Here is a 24358-nt window from a genome sequence, read left to right on the forward strand (position 1 = left end):
ACATATGATGGAATATTAGTCATCAAAAAGAATGACATCTCGGGGCACCTGGGTGGCGCAGTCAGTTAAGCGTCCGACTTCAGCCAGGTCACGATCTCACAGTCTGTGAGTTCGAGCCCCGCGTCAGGCTCTGGGCTGATGGCTCGGAGCCTGGAGCCTGTTTCCGATTCTGTGTCTCCCTCTCTCTCTGCCCCTTCCCCGTTCATGCTCTGTCTCTCCCCCGTTCATGCTCTGTCTCTCTCTGTCCCAAAAATAAATAAACGTTGAAAAAAAAAATTAAAAAAAAAAAAGAATGACATCTTGCCATTTGCAATGATGTGGATGGAGCTAGAATGTATTTTGCTAAGTGAAATAAGTAAATCAGAGAAAGACAAATACCATATGATTTCACTCATATGTGGAATTTAAGAAACAACACAGATGAACATTTGGGAAGGGGGGGTGGGAAAGAGAATAGAGGGAAACAAACCACAAGAGACTCTTAATGATAGAGAACAAACTATGGGTTGATGGAAAGAGGTGGGTGGGAGTTGTGGGTACTAAGGAGGGCACTTGTTATGATGAGCACTAGGTGTTGTATGTAAGTGATGAATCGCTGAATTCTACTCATGAAACCAGTATTGCACTATATATTAACTAAAATTCAAGTTAAAAAAAGGAAAGAAAAAAACCCGAACAGAATAGATGGAGAGTGAATTCCTAAACGTAAAAATGCTGAATAGAGCAACTTGATGTGGAAGACCTAATTAGTCTCAAGAAATATTGATGCTTGGGTTCAGCTAAATGGAAGAGTAAGTCATGTCTAGGAGGTCCTGGAAGCCAATATCTGGCCCAGAAGTAATGGGAATTGTTTAGGATGTGTTGAATAGCAAGTATCCCTAAACTAGGGCCTAAGCTGAATTTGAAAGTATGTATAATTTTAAGACTGGCAGAGCTAGTCACTGTGAAGGCCTGATAAATCTCACCTAATGGGAGAGTCAAAGGCTAGAGCCCTGGGAATAAAGGCCTGAAACAGGAAGATCAAGTTAGAGCTGCCATAGACTGGAGTCGAAGGTCACCCAGAGTCTGACCCAGAGGACAGGAGGGGGTTTTGCTGGATTTTGGCACTGTGAATGCTCTGATAGGTTGGAATGCAGGCCCTCACACACTTGGGTATCATCAAAATGGGACAATAATCCTTTTCAGTCAAGATGGCTGATACCAAGGAACTCGAAAGAACAGGAGTGATGCCCCCTTAGGGACAGTGCGAGACACTGGGGGATAGGTGACCACTGAGAGCAGTGTACGAGGAAAGGCTCATCTCAAACCAGAAAGGAAACTGAGGAGGGTTAAGTGATTGTCTAGGTAGGGGTGGGTTGTCTCCATTACTGTGATCTCAAGCTAGGATGGCCTGAGATCCATGGACTATGTTACATTATATGTATATAGTATTTGTTGACTTGTATAAATGCATATAGCTGATATACATAATTCTGTGTCTTTTCTTTCTGAGTGCAGGGAAAGCCCTGGGCGACAGCGTGCTAGCAACATCCTGTGCTTTAGCTGTAGGGAGAGAGAAGGTGGCGAGGGGTCTTGTGCAACCTGGCTTATCATCCTGCACATCCCATTAGAAGATTGCAGGGTTTTGGTCTTTCAGGTCTGGCCTGAAAGAACTTAGCATTAATGTGAGAAATCCAAAGTTTCCAAGTGTCTCTCCCCAGTCTTCAACTTTTAAGACCTAATTATAAAACTTAAACACTGGTTCATGTTGAATAAGCCTTCTCTCTTAAATATTCTAATTTGGTTTATTTCATTTGAATGTTCCTAACTGCCTTCCTATTTAAACCATCTATATTTGCTTTTTAAATATGAAGGAGACTTTTGATGGTTGAGAAACTTCTAAGATCCTATTCCCATAAAATGTTCCTTAAAGAGGCATCAGTGAGTGTAAAGAAACACCAGTGGGCAGGTTTTCATTTAGCTTGGACCCTATGGGAAAAGTTAACTGTCCCTAGAAAGCAACACTGGGCTCTGAGCCAAGCAATGGGTAGTGGAGGAGAAGATAACCATTCACTGGAGGCAGCCAGTCCCTGGCTCTGGGCTCTCAAAGATAACTCTTACGAGGTTCTGTTCTGTGAAAAATAAAGGTCACATTAGTCCTGGGGAGAGTTTAGAGAAAGGAATATAGGGCTCAGGAATAAAGAAAGAATTAAAGGTAGGTTTCTCCGTGGTCAAGAGTAGGAATGCTCTTTTTTATTTTTTATTTATTTTTATTTTTTATTTTTTATTTATTTTTTAATTTTTTTTAACGTTTATTTATTTTTGAGACAGAGAGAGACACAGCATGAACAAGGGAGGGTATCATCAAAATGAGAGAGAGAGGGAGACACAGAATCTGAAACAGGCTCCGGGCTCTGAGCGGTCAGCACAGAGCCTGACGCGGGGCTCGAACCCACGAACCGTGAGATCATGACCCGAGCCGAAGTCGGACGCTTAACCGACCGAGCCACCCAGGCGCCCCTAGGAATGCTCTTTTTTAAAAAATATTTTCATAAATTCTCACAAAAAGGTAATACCCAGTTACATGTGTATTTTTTTTTTTTACAGGATTCCAGCAATATTTATAAAGTAATGGGATACTTCGTATGTTATGGTCATTCTTCTCAGTGCATCACATGTGTTAATTCTCCACCCTTACAAGTTGTGTGATGCTGAGCAAGGACTTCATCAACCTGGGCCTCTGTTTCCACATCTGTAAAATGGGGGTAGTAATAGCATCTCTCTTATAGGGTAGATGTGAGGATTAAAACATAATGGCTACCATTTATTGAATTTATTGAATTCTTACCACATGCCAGTTATTATTCTAACTCCTTTACATGATGACCTCATTTTATTTTATTTTACTAAAAAATTTTTTTAATGCTTATTTTTGAGAGAGACGGAGTGTGAGTGGGGGAGGGGCAGAGAGAGAGAGAGGGAGACACAGAATCCCAAACAGGTTCCAGGCTCCGAGCTGTCAGCCAGAGCCCAATGCGGGGCTCGAGCTCATGAACCGTGAGGTCATGACCTAAGCCAAAGTTGGACACTTAACTGACTGAGCCACCCAGGTGCCCCTTAAAAATTTTTTTTAACGTAATGATCTCATTTAAAAAATCTGAATACATGGGGTGCCTGGGTGGCTCAGTCGGTTGAGAGTCAGATTCTTGATTTTGGCTCAGGTTATGATCTCACGGTACTCGAGTTCGAGTCCCAAGTTGAGCTCTGCACTGATCATGAGGATCCTGCCTGGGATTCTCTCTATCTCCCTCTCTCTCTGCTCCTCCCCCACTCTCTTTCTCTCTCAAAATAAATAAATAAACATTAAAAAAATAAAAAGCTGTATACAGGAATGTGTAAATAAATATTTTATGAAGGTAAAATTGCATAGTACATATTACTTTGTAAGTTGCTTTTTCATTTAACAAAATAACTGGGACATTTTGTCTGTGTCATTAAGTATTCTTCTCTCTCACAATTTCAGTGACTTCATAGAAAGCCATAATATTCATGTATTATAATTTATTCAACCAATTCCCTTTGGATGTAGTTTCTAGCTTTTATCTATTAGAAACACTTTGATGAACAACCTCCAAGGTGAAATTTCTCCTACATCCATCATGATTTCCACAGTGTAATTGTCTAGAAGAGGAATAGCTGAATATGCATTTAAAACAATGTCTTATGCTCTTTAGGCAACTTGTGTCCATCCATCCATATTTCTACTAGCAGCTCAGGTAAGAGGCTCTGTGCTCCCCACTCACTCACCATGGGTGGCCTTCTGCCTAAAATTGAGTTTGATAGTGGAAAATCAGTGTCTCCCTGTCATATTAACATACATTTCTTCAGTTTTTGGAGATTGATCTTCACCTGGGTTGGTTTTCATTTTGCAGTTATATTTTCTTTTGTTTTTCTTAAACAAATTTTTTTAAAAATTTTTAATGTTTTTATTTATTTTTGAGACAGAGAGAGACAGAGCATGAGCAGGGGAGGGGCAGAGAGAGAGAGAGAGAGACACACAGAATCCAAAGCAGGCTCCCGGCCCTGAGCTGTCAGCAACAGAGCCTGATGCAGGACTTGAGCCCATGAACAGTGAGGTCATGATCTGAGCTGAAGTCGGATGCTTAACCGAGCCACCCAGGCGCACCTCATTTTGCAGTTATATTTTCATATACGCCCTACGTTATTTCCTCACGGCGATTCTTAGATGTGAAATTTCTGAGTCAAAGGAAACACCTATTTTTATGGCTTTTATTATGGTGCCAAATTACATTTCCTCAGTAGAGTAGGGGAATACTCACTTCCCCAAACTCTAACCAACATCTGGTATTATTATTGCTATTATCACTATTATGTATTTACAAATTCAGTTATGCAATATGTCAGAACTAGAGGTGGGATATCAGGAGCAGACGTCACATCAGCCGTGACAGGGTGCAGTGTCCTTGAGTCTCCTGTTGGTCACACATTTAACTCTTTAGTTGCTGGATCATAGGGGTGTGACACAGGGTGCCAGGGCAGCCAGTGTGGTGGGGGAACACAGGGGCTCTGGGCAGCAGCTCTTTATTAAGCAGTCTGGAGGGATTATACCGTGTGGATACAGAGTATGGCTTTACCAGCAACACCTGTTGCATATCAGTCCTGGTCACGGCTCTCAAGCACATCTCTTTCATTATTTATGAAGTTGAATGCCATTTATTGACCATTGGCATGGTTTTCTTTTGTCAGTTACATGTTTATGCTCCCTTTCTATTTTTTTTTAATGACTGGTATAAACATTTTATTTTATTTATTTTTTATTTTTTAACGTTTTATTTATTTTGAGACAGAGAGAGACAGAGCATGAACGGGGGAGGGGCAGAGAGAGAGGGAGACACAGAATCGGAAGCAGGCTCCAGGCTCTGAGCCATCAGCCCAGAGCCCGACGCGGGGCTCGAACTCATGGACCGTGAGATCGTGACCTGAGCTGAAGTCGGACGCTTAACCGACTGAGCCACCCAGGTGCCCCTGGTATCAACATTTTATAGATGGACTGCCATGTATGTTGGAAATATTTTACCCAGTTTTTATGTATCTTTTAACTTGGGTTAAGGTTTGTTTTCTCCCCATGAAGAGATTTCTCCCCATGAAGGTACGGATAAAGTTCTTCCCTCTGCCCGAAAGTTTTATTCAGGTGCCTCCTACCATTTGCTTGAGGTGATTTATGATGACATATCTATCTAACATTTGTAGGTACTTGGGTATGTTTCTGGACTGTCTATCCTGTTTTGCTGATTTGTTGGTCTGTTTCTCTACCATACCACATTATTTTCAATCTTTTAGTTTTGTGGCCTATTTTAATATGTGATACGGTGAGAACTAAATGAACTGCATTTTCAAATATTTCTTTGCTATTTTATCTCTGTTATTTTCTAGCAGAACTTCCAAATCATGACGTCAAGTTGCAAGAAAATTCCATGTGCTTTTCAGTTGGTATTAAAACAAACTCACACATTATTTTGAAGGAATTGATGTCCTTCCAAAACACATCTTCTAATTTTGAGCAGTACTTCTCCTATGCTCTATTTCCTTGATTCTAAGACACCACCAAGTGAGAGCCACGTCATTAATCTGACAACAGATTTTTGAAAACAAAATATTATGTTACATTCAGAATTTAATGATCCTTCTAAGTCACTTTTATCCATGGATAAAGGTGCAGTCACAGCGGCAGGCTCCCCCACTCTCCCCAGTCCCCGGCTTAAGCAATCAGGAAATTGATTATCTTACATGTATGGAGGTTCTGAGGTCAAACACGCTTGACCCAGGGCTGGTTGATTCAGCCAACCAACAATGTCATCAAGGTCCCAGCTTGTGTCTGTCTTTCTTCTCTGCCACCCCGACTCTGCTGGCTTCCCCTTCAGGCTGCTGGCAGGTGGCTGGAGCAGTCCCAGCATTGCATCCGGACACAGCAACATCCAGATAGTTAGGGGCTGTCTCTCAGTTTTTTTCAGAGGAAGGAGGAATTTTCCGAGAAGCTTCATGGCTTTTCTTTTTCTTTTTCATTGCAAGAATGGGGTCACCAGGCCACTCCGAAGCTAATCTCTCTTGGGGGATGGAGGCCACCATAATTGTTTAAGGCCAAACAGAATTACCATGGAGGTGGTGGTGGTTGTTCATAATTGGAGATCTTGGGTTTTGAAGTCTAAGAAGACAAGCAGGAGGGGAAGCACAAAATACTTGCTTATTAAGTTGCCTAATCTGGTTAAACTCTCAGTTTTGTTGAGTTAATATTATTGGAAATTAAAAAAATGTCTTTTGGAAGTCAGCTGGGAGCTTTTGAGAGATGGATAGTCAGCGTCTCATGGATAATTCTTTACAACTGGCATGACTTGATCGCCCCAATGTCTCTTAGCTTTGGAAATTTTAGTCTATTCTGAGGGGACTAGTTAACTGAGTTGCTTTATATGTGGCAGGAAAGGTTCTACACTGCACAGCTTTCTGTGTCAGTGCTTCATCTTGATGTCGTTGTTTTTCAAAGGTATTTTAATTGGTAATTAGGGATATAGACTTAAAAGAGTGAATGGTGCTAAAAATGCAAATATTCAACTGAAGTAAGAGTCTGATGAACAAATACTTTTATGCATGGGTAATTCTCCATATGCATGGCAAATAACAACAGCATTTTAATTTATTTCTCCGCCTGGTGGCTGGTTAGGTTTCTTTTGACATTGATAGGAAGATAGTATCTTGATTTCCACAACACTAAAATGTGAAAAATCCTGTATCTTGGAATGGAGGCAGAAAAATAGAATAGTGGTTTATATGCTATGTCGGGTCACAGAATCAGTCTTAAAATCCATCCTGATTAATTGACTGACACTAAAAGGAGGTAATTTAATAGGGTGAGATGTTAAGCCACACACTTTTAAAAAAAATAATTGGGGGGGGCGCCTGGGTGGCTGAGTCGGTTGAGCGGCCGACTTCGGCTCAGGTCACGATCTCGCGGTCCGTGAGTTCGAGCCCCGCATCAGGCTCTGGGCTGACAGCTCAGAGCCTGGAGCCTGTTTCCGATTCTGTGTCTCCCTCTCTCTGACCCTCCCTCGTTCATGCTCTGTCTCTCCCTGTCTCAAAAGTAAATAAACATTAAAAAAAATTAAATAATTGGTATGATGTGGGGAATAACTCTTAACAACAGTACACTTGAAAAAAATCTGAAAGATTTTCATGACATCAAATTCAATGTGAGCTATATAATGTAGTGGATAGTAGCTGGATAATATTCAGATATTAATTATTTTCACCCTGTGTATTCCCCTTTCCCATCTCTATAACGAGGCAAATAGTTTTCAGAAAGCCTAATCTTTTAGGAGAACTCAATCTAAGGAGCTTGAAGGGAGAAGGGTAATTCAGGGCAGAGCCAGGGAAGACAGGTATCTTCCCCCAAGCTAGAGATTTCTCCAGATGACAGGGGGTAGAGAGCAGTTGGACCCCAGAGAATGGCCTGGATTCCATACACATGGGCCTTTTGGTGGCCTCAAAATAAAGGATCCTTTACCCTTGTGTGGCATAGTACCAGCATGGTCAGCATGGAGTCCTTGGATTCGGAGGGCCATGGGAACGGGGGGCAATGAGCCTTTCAGGGGAAACCTGTGGGGACAGATGGCTGATGACCAAGGGCTTTCCTCCTCTCCTACCCCAGTGATTTTCTGGCACTGACTGCATAGAATCCTGGAACTCTGACCTAACTCTGAAGAAGAACACATCAAAGAAAATCGAGTTAAATTTTATGCCATCCTGTTGGGAAGGGGGCATGGACTCAGGAACCAAGTTATAAAAAATAAAGAAGGGAGATTTCTTGCACACTTGTGCTTGGCCACAAGATACCTACAGCTCATAATCTTGGGCTGAACTCACCGTGGCAGTGCAGCTATGACATAACCCACCGACCTATGCACTGGGACACTGCATTTCATTCCAGGGTTTTAAGTACACAAGCAAAAGGCAGTTCTTTCATTCTCTAGGGCATGCTCCAGATGCCCTCTGCCGCCTCAGTCAACCCCCTGGGAGTGGCTCAAGGACACAGAACTCACAGGGTCTTCTTGCTGGGGCTTGGTCTCTTTTTGGATGAGGCTTGTTCTCCTCTTGTGGGGTCTGTGTGAGAAGATGCTCCAGCAGCTTCTGCTGGCCTGGGAAGCTGGGAAAACCTGAGGAGGATCAGTTTTACTCTGACCTTTTACTCTGAGCCTTCTTTTTCTCTCTGGAAAGGACTGAGTTTAAGGGTGGGCCTTGGGAAAAACGGCCCAGAAGGCAACTCCATTTGGTTTTAAAACACAGCCTTAGGCTCATAGTTGGAGGCTCAGAGCTGCACACACTTCAGTCCAGCTCACCAGGAGACCAACTGGAGCTTGGGGCAAAAGTGTTATCGAATCAGGTGATTTGAAGGAGGCTGACAGAGTGGTGTGATCTTGGTAAGTGCGAAGACCATCATCCCTATGGCCTAACAAGTCTGTTTCACTACTATAAAGTCTGTGAGAGACCAGTCCCAAGATGGAGACTCACTTCCCTCACACATAGGCAGAGACCAGTTCTATCAGCCTGCACTCCTGTTTATGGCAAGTCCCACCAAAAATCTGAGACTCTCAGGCCATCACCACCCAGAAAACCTATCTCTGCAAGGTAGCTCTGTATATTCCTAACCTGACCACTCTCCTACCTCTCTCTGCCCCCAGTCCTCTTACTGTGCCTTCTGGAACTCTTGGCCTGCCACCAGAAAAACTGCTTGTGACTTCAACCCTTGCATTGGATGGAACTTGACTTTGCTCAAGGAAAACCTGGCTATCTCCAGGTTCTTTCTGCATCTTTCTTAAGGCAACTGGGGTGCACAGGTTGGGTAGGAGTCCTCCTTGTTCCTCATAGCCATGTACAGGCAGTTTCTCCCTCTTTCTTCCTCAGAACTGCCCCCCCACCCCTAGTCTCCATGAAGCATCAGACTCTACTCACAGGCTATCCCTCTTTCTTGAAGTCACTCACCCACCTTCACTCATTCCCCCTTCTTCACTGGGATTTCAGTGCATAGCTCACTGTTTTTCTCTCCACTACTGCTCCCATTAAGCCTTCTTGGTGACTTTAACTAGTCCTTGTGACCTCATCTCCTTCCCCTCTCAGCCCTCTAACCAACTGAACTAATTGTTCTCTTCAAAACCAACCTAGTTCCTTCTAAGGGTCTTTGCATGGGCTGTTTTCTTTTTCTTTTTTCTTAACATTTATTCATTTTTGAGAGACAGAGTGTGAGCGGGGGGAAAGGCAGAGAGAGAGGGAGACACAGAATCCGAAGTAGGCTCCAGGCTCTGAGCTGTTAGCACAGAGCCCAGTGCAGGGTTCAAACTCATGAGCTGTGGGATCATGACCTGAGTGCATGGGCTGTTTTTTAATATACTTGCCTCACACAGTCTCATGTCTCTCTCTCGCTTCATTCAGATATTAAGAATTCACTTACAAGTGAGACCTTCTTTGACCATCCTATCTAAGATAGACAACCCAATCCCATGGCTTTTTAGCCTCTGATCCTGCTTTATTTATTTTTTTTAATCATAGCGCTTACATTGTATACAACATTATATATTTATTGTTTATTGTCTGTTTTCTCTACTGGAATGTAAGCTTGTGAGAGCAGGGACTTTTTCTGTCTTCTTCTTCCTTTTTTTTTTTTTAGAGAGAGAGAGAGAAAAAGCACAAATCCCTGATGCAGGGCTCGATCCCATGACCCTGGGATCATGATCTGAGCTGAAATCAAGAGTCAGACGCTCGACTGACTAGCCACCCAAGTGCCCCTCTGTCTTCTTTATCATTGTATCTTCAGTGCTTAGGCAGTGACTGCCCATAGAAGGTACTCAATAAACATATTTTGAATGAACACTTGAATTAAACAGAATGATTGTTCCTGGCATGTTTCTCTGCATAGTTTCTTTGAGAACTTGTGATGGAGGGGCACCTGGGTGGCTCAGTCAGTTGAGCGTCCAACTCTTAATTTCAGCTCAGGTCATTATCTCATGGGTTCAAGTTCAAGCCCCACACTGGGCTCTGCGCAGACAGTGTGGAGCCTGCTTGGAGTTCTGTCTCTTCCTCTCTTTGTCCCTCCCCTACTCGTGCTCCCTCTTTCTCTCAAAATAAATAAACCTAAAAAGGAGGCGAATGGCCCTGGATCTTAGCCAAATACCATCTCATGGCAACTAACAAGCACAGCCAGGGCTGCTGAGGGGTCCTGTAGCCTGATCTGACTGAGGCACCTGAAGGTGCATTTTTGAAGAAAAGCTGACTTAGGAAGGACAGACTACTGCCTTTAAATATTATGCAGTATCATGTGAAAGAGAGATTAGTTTCATTCATTATTGCTCTAAAGCTCTCCTCTCCAAATTTTCAAAGTTGTTCATCTGAATCAGTAAAATATTTTCAGCATCTTTTTAGTAAATGCATACTTATTTATAAATTATGTGCATATGATCATGGATGATGACAAATCAACCCAAATTTTCTCTCTTGGGAAGAACGAGTGCCCACTTCTGAGGGTAGACAACCCACAGGGTCCCTGGGAATGCTTATTGCACCTGATGACAATTGGCCCTTGTTTCAGTTCCCCATGCGGGACCCCTTAAATCCTGGCCACAAGTCCTGTCTTGGAAGTCCTCCTTTCTTCTTTTTGCCTTATCACCTAGGGTCACGTGAGTGCATGTCTTCCCAGGACCTGAAGGCACTCCTTGAAACACCATTAGATAGAAACACTTCCTAATGCTAAGAGCCACCCAGAGGTGGAGTATGCTGTCTTCTCAGGATGCACGTATTGTCTAATCACTGAGCTTGCTTCCGCTCAGGTGGCATAGCTTCCTGGAAATTTGGCATTTCCTGGAAATTTGGACTAGACCAATGTTTCTCAAGGAGTGCCATCTGCATCAGAATCAGCTATGAGTGTGAGGGTGCATTTGGGGAGAGGTTGTTAGAACTGCAGATCTCAGGGCACCTGGGTGGCTCAGTCAGTTAAGCATCTGACTTCGGCTCAGGTCATGATCTCACAGTCTGGGTTTGAGCACCATGTCGGGCTCTGTGCTGACGGCTCAGAGCCTGGAGCCTGCTTTAGATTCTGTGTCTCCCTCTCTCTCTCCCCCTCCCCCATACATGCTCTCTTTCTCTCTCAAAAATAAACATTAAAAAAAAAAAAAAAAGAAATGCAGATCTCTGGGCCTTTCCCAGACCTTTTGCATCAGCGTATCTTGGGGAAGGATCTAGGAATCAGTGTGGTGTCCTTCCCCACTCTAAGAGTCCATGGTTCAACTTCTAATGCTGTTTATTAACTGGGACTAGCTGGAAGCCCTTGGGCATTTTAGCTACCTTTTGGGCCTCTGTTTCATCATCTTTAAAACAGAAGTTAAGCTACAGTGTCTCCTAGCTCTGGAGCCCCAAGTCTTTTTTTTTTCTCTTTAAAATGTTTTGGGGCGCCTGGGTGGCGCAGTCGGTTAAGCGTCTGACTTCAGCCAGGTCACGATCTCGCGGTCCGTGAGTTCAAGCCCCGCGTCAGGCTCTGGGCTGACAGCTCAGAGCCTGGAGCCTGTTTCCGATTCTGTGTCTCCCTCTCTCTCTGCCCCTCCCCCGTTCATGCTCTGTCTCTCTCTGTCCCAAAAATAAATAAACGTTGAAAAAAAAAAATTTTTTTTTTAAATGTTTTAATTAGGTGGCACCTGGGTGGCTCAGTCAGTTAAGCGTTCGACTTCGGCTCAGGTCATGATCTCACGGTTTGTGAGTTCGAGCCCCGTGTCGGGCTCTGTGCTGACAGCTCAGAGCCTGGAGCCTGCTTCGGATTCTGTGTCTCCCTCTCTCTTTGCCCCTCCCCCACTTGTGCTCTGTCTCTATCAAAAATAAATAAAATGTAAAAAAAAATAAATAAAATGTTTTAATTAAAATTTTAGATTTTAAAAATTGAGATCAAATTGATATATACTTGTAGTAGTCTTAGGTATGCAATATAATGATTTGACATATGTTGACATATGTATCTTGTGAGATGATTATCATAATAAGTTCAGTTAATGTCTATCACCACACATAGTTGCAAATTTTTCTTTCTTGTGAGGAGAGCTTTTAGGATCTACTCTATTAGCAACTTTCAAATACACACTACAGATTGTTAACTATAGTCACCGTGCGGTACATGACATCCCTAGGACCGTGCCTCTGTTTTCCACCTTGTCTTAGTCGCTTGTAACTGGGAACAAGTGAGCATGTTTAAAAAAAAGTTTGTTGCAGTGACATGAAATATAGTAAGTGCTCAGTAAATTTTTGTTGATTGATAGCTTAGTTTAGGGTTGGTCAAAGGAGACCATTCAAAGCAGGAGGAAAGCCACATGTTAAAAGCCCAGAGCTTCCCAAACCTTGGCTCACTTCAAACTTAACATGAAAGCCGCTATTTAAGTTGTGCTTCTGAAGTGGGCTGGAGGGAGGGGCTGTGACTTGCCATCGCAGGACTGCTACAGGCCTGTTGCCTGAAAGAGGTTTTCCCTGTGTGGCTTTATCAAAGGCCACAGGCCAGCAGCTAGACACACAGAGCTGTTCCTGTGTGGGCACAGAGACTCCTTGTCAGACTGCCCCTCAGAGGAGCCACAGGGCTGCTTTCCATCCCCTCTGTAGAGAGGAAGATGAAGGAAGAGAAAGGGGCCCGTGGCATTTGTCCAGGTCCCAACAGCAGCAGGCAAGACAAGCGATATTCATGGTCACACCTAAGGATGTGGAAGCTGATGGCTTTGGCTGCAGTGTCTCCATCTACTTTGTATTTAAGACAACACTTAGAAAAGAGGAGAGTTGCATTTTTGAGTCAGGGTCATTGGATGTTGCTGGAAATCTGAGGGAGGCTCTGGTCCACGGGGACCTACATGACTCTTGTCAGCTAGATAAAGGCAGCCGTTCAGTGGGCCAGATTGCCTGGTTGGGGACCCGGGTTCTCTTATCAGTCTTCCCTCCTTTACTCGAGAGTCTGGTTCTTTTTTTTTTTTTTTTAATGTGTTTATTTATTTTTGAGACAGAGAGAGACAGAGCATGAGCAGGAGAGGGTCAGAGAGAGAGGGAGACACAGAATCTGAAGCAGGCTCCAGGCTCTGAGTTGTCAACACAGAGCCCGACGCGGGGCTCGAACTCATGGACTGTGAGATCATGACCTGAGCTGAAGTTGGACGCTCATCTGACTGAGCCACCCAGGCGCCCCTTGGAGAGTCTGTTTTTAAGAACATCTGGGTGAGCTGTCTCTGCTGATGGCTGTCCCCACGCTTATGGCCTTGGTGAGGACCCCAGTGGAGTGACTCAGTGACTCTCATCCCTTGCTGTCAGCCTCAGACAAGCCAGGCTCAAGAGTCCTCAAGTGCCCTTCTCACCTGGGCCACTTCTTTGTTCTTTCCTGAGTCCCCTGCCTGTAGAGATAAACTCCTAAGATTCACCAGAGAGGTGAGGACTGGATGACACCCTATGTCTCTTCCAAACATGTTTCCCCAGGGAAGAGGATTTGCATTAACTAAGCACCCACTATATGTGAGGCACCCCTTATGCCATTTATACTCACACTCTCCAAAGTGGGGTGTGAGATACCTAAGGATGACCCATTGAGAAGCAGGAAGAACATACTAGAACATACTAGAACTATTTATATTGATTTTCTAATCTAAAAAATAAGAAAGAAATTAAGAACACTTGTATTTAATGGCAACTAGCACCTTTGTGCCTGGCACATGAGACATCTTGAGGGTAGAAGGGGGGTTATGGCCACTCAGAAGGCAGACAGTGGCATTCCTCAGGTTTTCATTTGTTCATTTTTAGCATACTGAGACAAACTGCAATGCACACGAATGTATTTTGGGATTTAAAAATAATCCTCACAAGTGGCATACTTGGAGGTGAACCATGTTGACCTAACCCCTACTCATCTTTAGGGGGTAAGAGAGGTGTGTAAAGGGAGTGATCAGTTTCACATTGGTACAGGCTCCTTTAAAGGGCTGATGAGAAGGATGGAGAGAAGACCAAGGTGGGTGGTGAGACCACTTTTGCCTGAGACGGTCAGGTTTTCACAGAAGAGGAAATGTTTCAGATGGCTCTAAAACATGTTCTTAGCTCTTAAATTTGGCTGCCCATCAGAATCATCCAGAGAGGTTAAAAGAAAAAAAAAAAAAAAAAAAAAAAAGCTGGTTCCTGGACTCCTCCCCAGACCTGTCAAGTCAGTGTCTCAGTGGGGAGAACAGAATCTACCTATATTTGTCCCACCAGGTTTCTGTAGCCATATAGAGATCCTGGAAATGCTATTGGGGGGCAGGGCTAGGTGCTGGGCCCAGCCCCAGGGGCCTCCAATTCCATGTAGGTGCAGGCTGCCCTCTGCAATCCTCTTCCATGGGGCTGGGTTTGGGGCCTTCTGAATGGAAGGCCAGGGCCCTGCCTGCTACTCTGAGCACCTAACTGGGTTTGGAGACCAAGGTCCCATGGCCAGGGGAGGAGCCTCCCAGTGACATGATCTATGCTGCCCGGGCTCATTTACTGCCATCTGCCCTTGTACTGTGCTTACAGAAAAGATTTCTTTGTCAAAACACACAACAGTGAGCCTGGTTTGGCCCCAGGCTTCTGTGTCATAACTCTTTTTTATTGGAGCAAAAAGAAGTAGCACATTATTGTTCTTCTGCTCCACGTTTTCTCATGGATCAAGAAAGCAACAAGCACTCTGTGCGAAGAGAAAAGCCTGCTTTGTTGTCTGAGGACGGGGAGGTGAGAGAGACGGGGAGGCTTTTCACAGGCCATAAAAGAGACATACCACACAAAACAGGCTTGAGGCGCATGGGCGGAGGGCTTGGGAATGGGTGGGAAGAAATCATTTGCACCTATTCACTGGCTCATCAGGGTTTCACACGTTTCACTAGTAAAAGTGACCTGGGCACGCCTGTGTCAAGGTTCTCTGGCAGAGCCTTGCTACGAGGAGGGTCATTCTGGGACAGCTTTATGCAATGATGATGCTTCTGAGAAATGGAGTTGATAAAGTTGTTGAGGGCACTTCAGTGTATTAAGAAACCTCGGGGCTAATGATATGACAATTAGTAGTGTGCTTTCCATGTGTCATCTCTTCCCTGTGACCTGCGAGGGGACAAGGTGGCTGTTGTCATCCTCAGTTATGGAGGAGGCAACCGAGGCTCCGAGAGCCTGAATTCCCTTTCTTCAGCTCACATAGCAGAGTCAAGTTCAGTTCCTGATGTGTGTGTTTTACGTGACTTCAGTGATGTCAGAAACCGTTCAGTAATTTAAATATTTCCCTACGTTGTTCGCTTCACAAATTTGAATTTTTACACATTGGATTTTCCTTAAGAGAGCATGAAGTTTAAATAAGTAAATGAATAAAAATTGAAATTAAAAAAAAAGAGAGAGCATGAAGTCGACTCCACTAAGTTAGCACAGTCTACTAAGATGTGTACGTGACTCTGAGAAGCATTCCTTTTAATATAATTCAAATTTCGACAGCACAGAAATGAATAAACAAGTAGAAATTCCCCTGTACCTACGTCTCTTCTTTCTCTACCTCCAGATAAATGCTCTTTCTAGAACAGCGATTCTTAAATTTTAGTGAGCACCATCACCTGGAAGGCTTGTGAAGCAGACTGCTGGGCCTTAGCTGTAGAGGTTTTGATTCAGCTGGTCTGGGGCAGGGCCCGAGAATGTGTGTTCCTCGTAAACTTCCTAATGATGCTGATGCTGCTGGTACAGGGACCTCGCTTTAAGAATCACTGTTTGATAGTGTTATTATTTTTCCTCTGTATCTCACTATAGCTCTGCATGTTTACAGACATAGATTTTTAAAAATGGACCCATGCTTTACTTAGAATTTTGAAATGTGTTTGTTTTCATTTAACAAAATATCCCAGACATCATTCCAAGTCTGTAGGTTAGGACCTACATCATTCTTTTTAATGGCTGCATAGAATTCGATTGTATGTCTGTACCATTATTTATTTAACTAGTCTCTATTACTGAATGTTCAGATTGTTTCCATTTTTCCCCTACTATAAACAACACTACAGATCTTTTCATATATATTTACACTTTTGTGCTAACAATTATGAAGGATAAATTCACAAAAGTGGAATAGATGGTTGACAGAGATTACATGTCTTCAGATGATATACAGCTGTCAGGTTATTCCCTCCTCCCATAAAGTTTATTCCACATTATATTCCTGCCAATAGAATTTGAAGAATCTTTCATCAACATCAAATGTTAAGAATAATTTTTATCTTTGCTTATTGATAGGTGAAAAATGCTAGATTGTTTTAATTTGTATGTCTGTACGAGTAAAGTTAGGCATATGTTATCGGCCAGTTGTATTTCTTTTTCTGTAGCATGCCTACTTATATCCTTTGCCTGTTTTTTAGGGAAAAGGAATTCAGAATGGAAGAAAAAATGTATGGCAATTTCTTCACTCTGCTGGGCATAGCTTGGGCTCCTGACACCTTGCAGAAACATTTGGAGGTGCCACAGAAGAGAAACAGGAAACAACTCAACACCAAAAAACCCCTCAAATAATCTGACAGAAAAATATAGAGGACCTGAATAGACATTTTGCCAAAGAAGACATACAGATGGCAAATGGACACATGAAAAGATGCTCAAATTAACTCATCATTAGGGAAATGCACATCAAAACCACGGTGAGATATCATCTTACACCTGTCAGAACAAAATAGCTAGAATCAAAAAGATAAGAAATAAGCACTAGCGAGGCTGTGGAGAAGAAAGAACTCTTCTTCGTTGCTGGTGAGAATGCAAATAGGTATAGTCACTGTGGCAAACAGTATGGAGGTTCCTCAAATAATTAAAAATAGAAATATTATATGATCCAGTAATTATACTACTGGATATTTACTTAAAGAAGACAAAAATACTAATTCGAAAAGATACATGCACCCCTAGGTATGGAAGCAACCCACGTCCATATGTAGATGAATGGATAAAGAAGATGTGGTACACACACACACACACACACACACACACACACACACAGTCTGGAAAAGCAAAATGAATAAAGCTTGTTTACGCTAGAGAACAGAAGCCTGAAAGGGGCAGTGGAAAGGAGAAAAGCCTTAACTTTCTGAGTGGTGAGTCTTTCAAGAAGGGTGGCTGATGAGTACTTTCTTCCAGAGCGTAGACCAACTTGAATTGCCATAGGTGGGCTTTATTCAGTTTAAGGAAGTTCTTTCTCATTAGAAGTACCAGTTCTAGTCTACATTTCTATTCTTCGAGACATTTCAACTCAATTGGAGACAACTTTGATGTTGTTCTCCTATACCTCAAATCATGGAGCATGATCTTCCAGGTACCTCTGTGTTCCTTTTTTTTTTTTTTTTTTAAAGCTAGAAAAATTTAAAACACAGTGGTCAGGTCAATCTGGTTTCATTCAATTAAAAGCTCGGGGGCTCTTTCTACTGTAGTGTTAGGAAGTCCTCTTCAGCAGCATGTGGCCTCAGTACTTTTTAGGGCTCATTATGGAGCTATGTCCTCTGCCTGGATATTGACTCTGGCACCAGAGTTAATATGACAGCAGCCCAGCCCGGCAGCTGAGAGGTCCCCTCTCTCCACAGGACCTGAGCAAGTAAGTGTTCTGCATTCAGTGAGTTTCCACTGATGGCATATAACCCGAATATCGACCCTCCTTCTATGTGTCCTCTCCCTGCTTCATTGCAACAGTCTTGACTCCGATCTCATAACTGGGTTCTTTATCCTGTTTCTCAGAAAGCATCCTCTTGTACCCAAAGCATGAGTGAACAATGCAGTAAGAGAAAGGTACTGTTAAGGCCCCAGGAGCCTTTGACTTCCCTCTCCTATGAACAGAATTAGAGTCCAAGGTAGGGGCACTTGGGTGGCTCAGTCGGTTGAGCCTCTGACTTCCGCTCAGGTCATGATCTCACGGTTCATGAGTTTGAGCCCCACGTCGGGGTCTGTGCTGATAGCTCAGAGCCTGGAGCCTGCTTCAGATTCTATGTCTCTCTCTCTCTCTGCCCCTCCCCATTGCTCTGTGTCTCTCACTCAAAAAATAAAAAACAAACAAACAAAAAAGAATTAGAGTCCAAGGTAGAAAGCCAAGGCTTTGTCAACTCTTTCCAACTCCTCACCCCCATATTCGCCTCATGACTAGATCTTACCAAATCTCTAAGATCTCTGATCCACTTTTCCATCTTTATTATCCCTGGTTAGTCTACATCCTTCTTCCTTTCCTGAATGAATGCATTGGTCTCCTGGCTTTCTTCAGTCACATCCCCTTCCCATCAATTTAATTATATATTCATTCATTCATTCATTCATTCGTTCGATATTCCATGAGAATTGACTTGTCTCTGTGCCAAACACATTCAATAAATGCCACAAGGCTGTGAGTTATTAATTACAAAGAAGACATCCAGGCAATCCGCCCTCTTGGTTCAAAGGAGTTGGGGGACTTTCCGGGGTGGGGTCCCAGAGGCAGATGAACTTGAGCTGGGTCTTGAAGTGTGTGTAGGTAATGTGGAAAATTCCATGAGTCATCCACCTACCAGTTACTCCCCATTCTTTCTTGCTGCACTGGTGTTATTTTTCACCTTTATGCTCAGGGAGGCTGCTTCTGACTTCATTTAGGTTACTTTTAGTTGGATCTTCAGTTACTAGGAACTCAAAAGTGTTATGCAGGTGGGATGTAGCCCAGTGCAGGTGGCATGGCTATTTCCTGGCTTGTAGTAATGGGGTCACAGTAGGTGTCATTTGTTTCTCTGATTTCCCCAAGGTCAAGCCTGTAGACTCCAGGGTGTATTGTTGAACACTGAAGTGGCCTGTCCTGAGAGAGAAGACGAAGATCAGGAGCTGGCACAGGGGTCAGGAAGCCTCCCTTTCATTTTCATCTTAGGCAAGAGAGTGTCCAGCACATCCAGAAATCATGAGCACCCAAGCTGGGAGGGCATCTTGGCCATTATTTAGGTTAGAGGTCAGGCAGGTGATGTAAATGAATGAAACCAACCTGTGTTTGCATATGAAACATGTAGGATAGTCTTTATTTCATGAAGAAAGTTGCTCTCTATAATTTTTCCTGATGCAGACGGACCTCTTGGTTGACCATTCATTTTCTTATGGGAATGGAAAAAGAAAAAAAGAAACAGTTCTCTATTGAAAAATAAACCACCTAATACAGCCTCCAGGCTGTGGGGACAATAGGCTGTACTAGGAATGTTGTGACCTGGAAAGGGGATGACTATAGGTGGCACCAAGTGGTTGTTGCCAAATGGGAATCTTGGAGCAGGATGATAGGTCTTCTGACTTCTCAAGAGAAGCCTGAAATATGCTATTTAAAAATATATGTATGTATATATATTTTAATGTTTATTTATTTTTGAGAGAGAGCGTGAGTGAGTGAGCCTGAGTAGGGGAGGGCCAGAGAGGAAGGGAGACACAGAATCTGAAGCAGACTCCAGGCTCTGAGCTGTCAGCACTGACTTTGACCTCAGGGCTTGAACCCATGAACCACGAGATCATAACCTGGGCTGAAGTCGAACGCTTAACTGCTTAACTGACTGAGCCACCCATGTGTCCTGAAAAAATTTTTTAATGTTATTTATTTTTTGAAGGAGAGAGAGACATATCATGAGTAGGGGAGGGGCAGAGAGAGAGCTGGAGACACAAAATCTGAAGCAGGCTCCAGGTTCTGAGCTGTTAGCACAGAGCCTGATACGGGGCTTGAACTCACAAATTGTGAGATCATGACCTGAATCGAAGTCAGATGCTTAACCGATTGAGCCACCCAGGTGCCCCTGGTTAAAAATATTTTAAAAGGGGCGCCTGGGTGGCGCAGTCGGTTAAGCGTTCGACTTCAGCCAGGTCACGATCTCGCGGTCCGTGAGTTCGAGCCCCACGTCAGGCTCTGGGCTGATGGCTCGGAGCCTGGAGCCTGTTTCCGATTCTGTGTCTCCCTCTCTCTCTGCCCCTCCCCCGTTCATGCTCTGTCTCTCTCTGTCCCAAAAATAAATAAAAACGTTGAAAAAAAAATTAAAAAAAAAATATATCCCTTAATACAAATCAAAACCACACTGAGATATCACCTCATGCTGGTCAGAGTGGCTAAAATGAACAAATCAGGAGACTATAGATGCTGGAGAGGATGTGGAGAAACGGGAACCCTCTTGCACTGTTGGTGGGAATGCAAATTGGTGCAACCACTCTGGAAAACAGTGTGGAGGTTCCTCAGAAAATTAAAAATAGATCTACCCTATGACCCAGAAATAGCACTGATAGGAATTTACCCAAGGGATACAGGAGTGCTGATGCATAGGGGCACTTGTACCCCAGTGTTTGTAGCAGCACTTTTAACAATAGCCAAATTATGGAAAGAGCCTAAATGTCCATCAACTAACGAATGGATAAAGAAGTTGTGGTTTATATATACAATGGAATACTACTTGGCAATGAGAAAGAATGAAATCTGGCCTTTTGTAGCGACGTGGATGGAACTGGAGAGTGTCATGCTAAGTGAAATAAGCCATACAGAGAAAGAAAGACAGATACCATATGTTTTCACTCTTATGTGGATCCTGAGAAACTCAACAGAAGACCAGGAGGAAGGAGAAGCGGGGGGGGGGGGGGGGGGGGGGGGCGGATTTACAGAGAGGGAAGGAGGCAAACCATAAGAGACTCTTAAAAACTGAGAACAAACTGAGGGTTGATGGGGGGTGGGAGGGAGGGGAGGGTGGGTGATGGGCATCGAGGAGGGCACCTGTTGGGATGAGCACTGGGTGTTGTATGGAAACCAATTTGACAATAAATTTCATATTAAAAAAATAAAAAATAAAAACCTGGCTTAAAGATGTTTAAAGAATATATATCCCTTTGCTTCCTGAGCGTGTGCATTATAGGGACACACATCTGGAAGCAAAGCCTAGAGCTAGAGGCATTTGGGGTTAGGAGTGCAGAGCAGGGAGTGGAGATGCAGGGAGATGGAACCAGGAGCATGGGCTTCTGAAGGACAGAAGCTGAATCCTGGTCTAAGTGCGAAACAGGAAAATGAGATAAAAAAGCACACCAAAGAAAATGTAGAGACGCACAAAGAAGAAAATGAAAATCACAGTCCTGCTATGCAGAAATTAGGAAAGTGAAATTAAGAAAACAATCCCATTTACGATTTCACCAAAACCAACAAAATACCTAGGAATGAACTGCAGAAAAATCACTAATTTTTAATATTTTTCCTTACAGTCTTTTCTTTTTCTCCTACAGCCTTCTTTCCTGATGCGAGATTAGGGTAATTTCCCCCCTTATCATTACAATCTGTCTGCAAACTTATTTTTGAATGGCGGTATCTCAGTCTGGTGCCAGGGTAATGGCTCACAGAACCTTACATATTCAAATTCTGTCAGAATAAAACTCCTTTCTGAGTCCTGTGCTGGTTGTTCTGTTCACTCACTGAAATGTCACCTGTCATGCTACAGTGGTAGGATGCCTGCATCTCATGCTGGGGCAGGGGTTGGAATGTAGGAAAGGATAAAAACTGGCAGAGAGAGCAATCTAGGGGGGAGAGGAGCAAGGCCAAGTCAGTCACTGCAGATCTTTAAGTGAAACTCAAGTCAAAATTAAATCATGCTCCGAGTGTGAATCCTTTTAGGAAAGTTTAATTAAACAAACTGCATGGGTGGAAACCACACATGCTCCTGGGCTCCTTAGGGGCTCTAGGAGTTGGTAGGAAGCTTCTACATTTGCCTCCTGCTAATGTTACTCTCTGATGGCAGAGCTAGGAGTGGAAGAAAGGCTACAGGCACATGCATGTCCAGTCCTGGAAGGACGACTTCAAGTGCTGGCTGAGTAGCAATTTCTAACAGTCAGCCTTGCGAGGCCCCCCAGCTGTCTCCTCTCGGGCAGGTGCCCCTGGGGCGGGCTGGAGGGGGTGAGTGAGGAGGGCCTTCCAGAGTCCCTCAGGAATGAGGTTGTCACATGGCCTCTGAGTCTCATCTTTGTGTCTGTCACCTCTCACTGCCCTCTGGTTTAGGGGTGGGGGGCCCTGGCAGACACACTATACCTGCTTTGTGACTACGTGCATCTCCCTGAGGGTGTGTTCCCTGTGCCTTGTGCAATGGCTGCTGAGTGGCAGGGCACAGGTCTGAGTACATTTCCCAGGCAGCTGGCATGATGAAACCTGGCTGGCCCAGCTCCCCTGTGAACACTTGGCTCCCCTCATCTCCACTGTGTTCCCTGAACAGACACTTGACATGGTAGTGGGAACTGGCTTCAAAGAGCATTCACAACACCCTGTGTTGAGTGAGATTCTGCTTTGTGTGTATGTAACACGATTCCCAGGGATCAATGAAGGTGAAACCAACAAAACAAACAGATGTGTAATGCAGATTGTTTGTATTGCTAATAATAATTAATACAATAGCTGTTTACTGAGCATTTGCTATGTGCCAGTCCTTGGGCTAAGAGCTTTTATGCATTAGCTTTTATATATATAAAATTTATATATATATATATATATAAATTTTTTTCATTAACATTTATTTATTTTTGAGAGACAGAGACAGAGCATGAGCAGGGGAAGGGGCAGAGAGAGAGAAGGAGACACAGAATCTGAAGCAGGCTGTAGGCTCTGAGCAAGCTGTCAGCATAGAGCCTGATGCGGGGCTCGAACCCACAAACTGTGGGATCATGATCTGAGCCAAAGTTGGATGCTCAACCGACTGAGCCACCCAGGTGCCCCTGCATTAGCTTATAAATTTAAGCCTCACAAAACCTATTTGAATTAGGTACAATTAACACCCTCTCCCTCTGTTGTTTGGACACCAAGTCATATTTGCTTTGAATTTGAAATGAATAGCTTTCTGAGCTCTGGAAGTATTCTAATTCACTAAAGGAGAAAAGGAAGACTTTCCCAAGCAAGACAGGAAGCCCAGTATTGGCAGATTTGAGGATTTGCAGAAGTCATACTGTGGCCCATTTAACACACACAAAAAAACAGCCAAAAATTTTTTTGCATGTAATTGACTTAGATGATGCCATTTTTTTCTGAGAACAAAATTTGGAAGACAGCTTGTACTTGGCTGGAAGCTTTGTCCAAAATGTACACAGATAATCAATGGCAATGTGGCTGTTGATTCTCAGAACAGCAGAAAGAAAACCTGATTCAGAATGGAAAACTGCTAAAGCTTTGAGGTCATTACAGTTTGCAAACCCAGGAAAGCAAACTGAATTTGCTCCAGAAACTGGAGAACGAGAAAAAAAGAAGGTTCACAAAAAAGGCAACCACTGGTTCTGACAGGTAAGTGATACCAGTAAAGAATCAGGTCTGTGATAGCCTGGGTCTCCTGGCTCTCAGGGCAATGGACTCTCTGACTGCCTTGATGAAGACTATTTAGGATGTTTCTATACTTGTCCTGTCTGTGGTTCCACCAAATGTGAAGCTGAATGCCACTGGGACCACAAGTAACTGAATGAGCAAGTTGAAATAGGAGGAGAAATCATTCATAATAAACATGCTGGATAATTTGTGGTACCAAATTATGGAATCTTTAAAGGTCCTTTCTGTATTTCTAAAACTCTGTTATTCTAAGATACATTTTATTTTTTACTTTTCCTTATTTTTTTAAAATGTTTTATTTGTTTTTGAGAGAGTGTTTTATTTATTTTTGAGGAGCAGAGAGAGAGGGAGACACAGAATCCGAAGCAGGCTCCAGGCTCTGAGCTGTCAGCACAGAGCCCCTGGTGGAGTTTGAACTCACGAACCGTGAGATCATGACCTGAGCTGAAGTTGGATGCTTGACCAACTGAGCCACCCAGGCACCCCCAAGATACATTTGAAAGTTGATTGCTAAATGATGGAAATTTGAAAACCATCTCAACATGCACTCAGTGTGTGCTAATTTTGCATTTAGGGTGCTTTAAGATTCATTATTTGGATGTATATTTAATCGTGCCATTACTCAGCAGTCAGCTTCAAGCCTGTCTGGGTCAATGTCAAGTAGGTAAAGGCAGTCCTCGATTAGCACAATTCAAATTTCAGCTACCAACGTATAGACTGTGAGTAGTCACGTGAACTACAAACATCCCTGCTAGCTATTAGGTCTGCAAGTCATTATGTAAGAGATGTGCTTCATGACCTGTGACCAATCACAGTACTTCTCTCAAACTTTGCTAGTGATTGGTTACTGCATATTTGTCATTCAGTTCACTCAAAGACAGCAAAGCATTTGTTGTGTTGTATCCTTGGCACCCATGTGACATTTTGCAAAAGTGGATCATCAAAAGAACTGGCCAACGAAGGTGAAAGTGCAGTGAAGAAATGAAAAGTGAT

General features: G+C 43.4%; 1 pseudogene; it reads left to right on the top strand.

The window, feature by feature from the left end:
* The window catches only part of LOC115511249, an 89852-nt pseudogene extending 66301 nt beyond the window's left edge, over nt 1–23551 (top strand).
* The last annotated feature ends 807 nt before the right edge of the window (nt 23552–24358 follow it).

Source organism: Lynx canadensis, chromosome A3 (genome assembly GCF_007474595.2).
Source record: "Lynx canadensis isolate LIC74 chromosome A3, mLynCan4.pri.v2, whole genome shotgun sequence".
NCBI lineage: Eukaryota > Metazoa > Chordata > Mammalia > Carnivora > Felidae > Lynx > Lynx canadensis.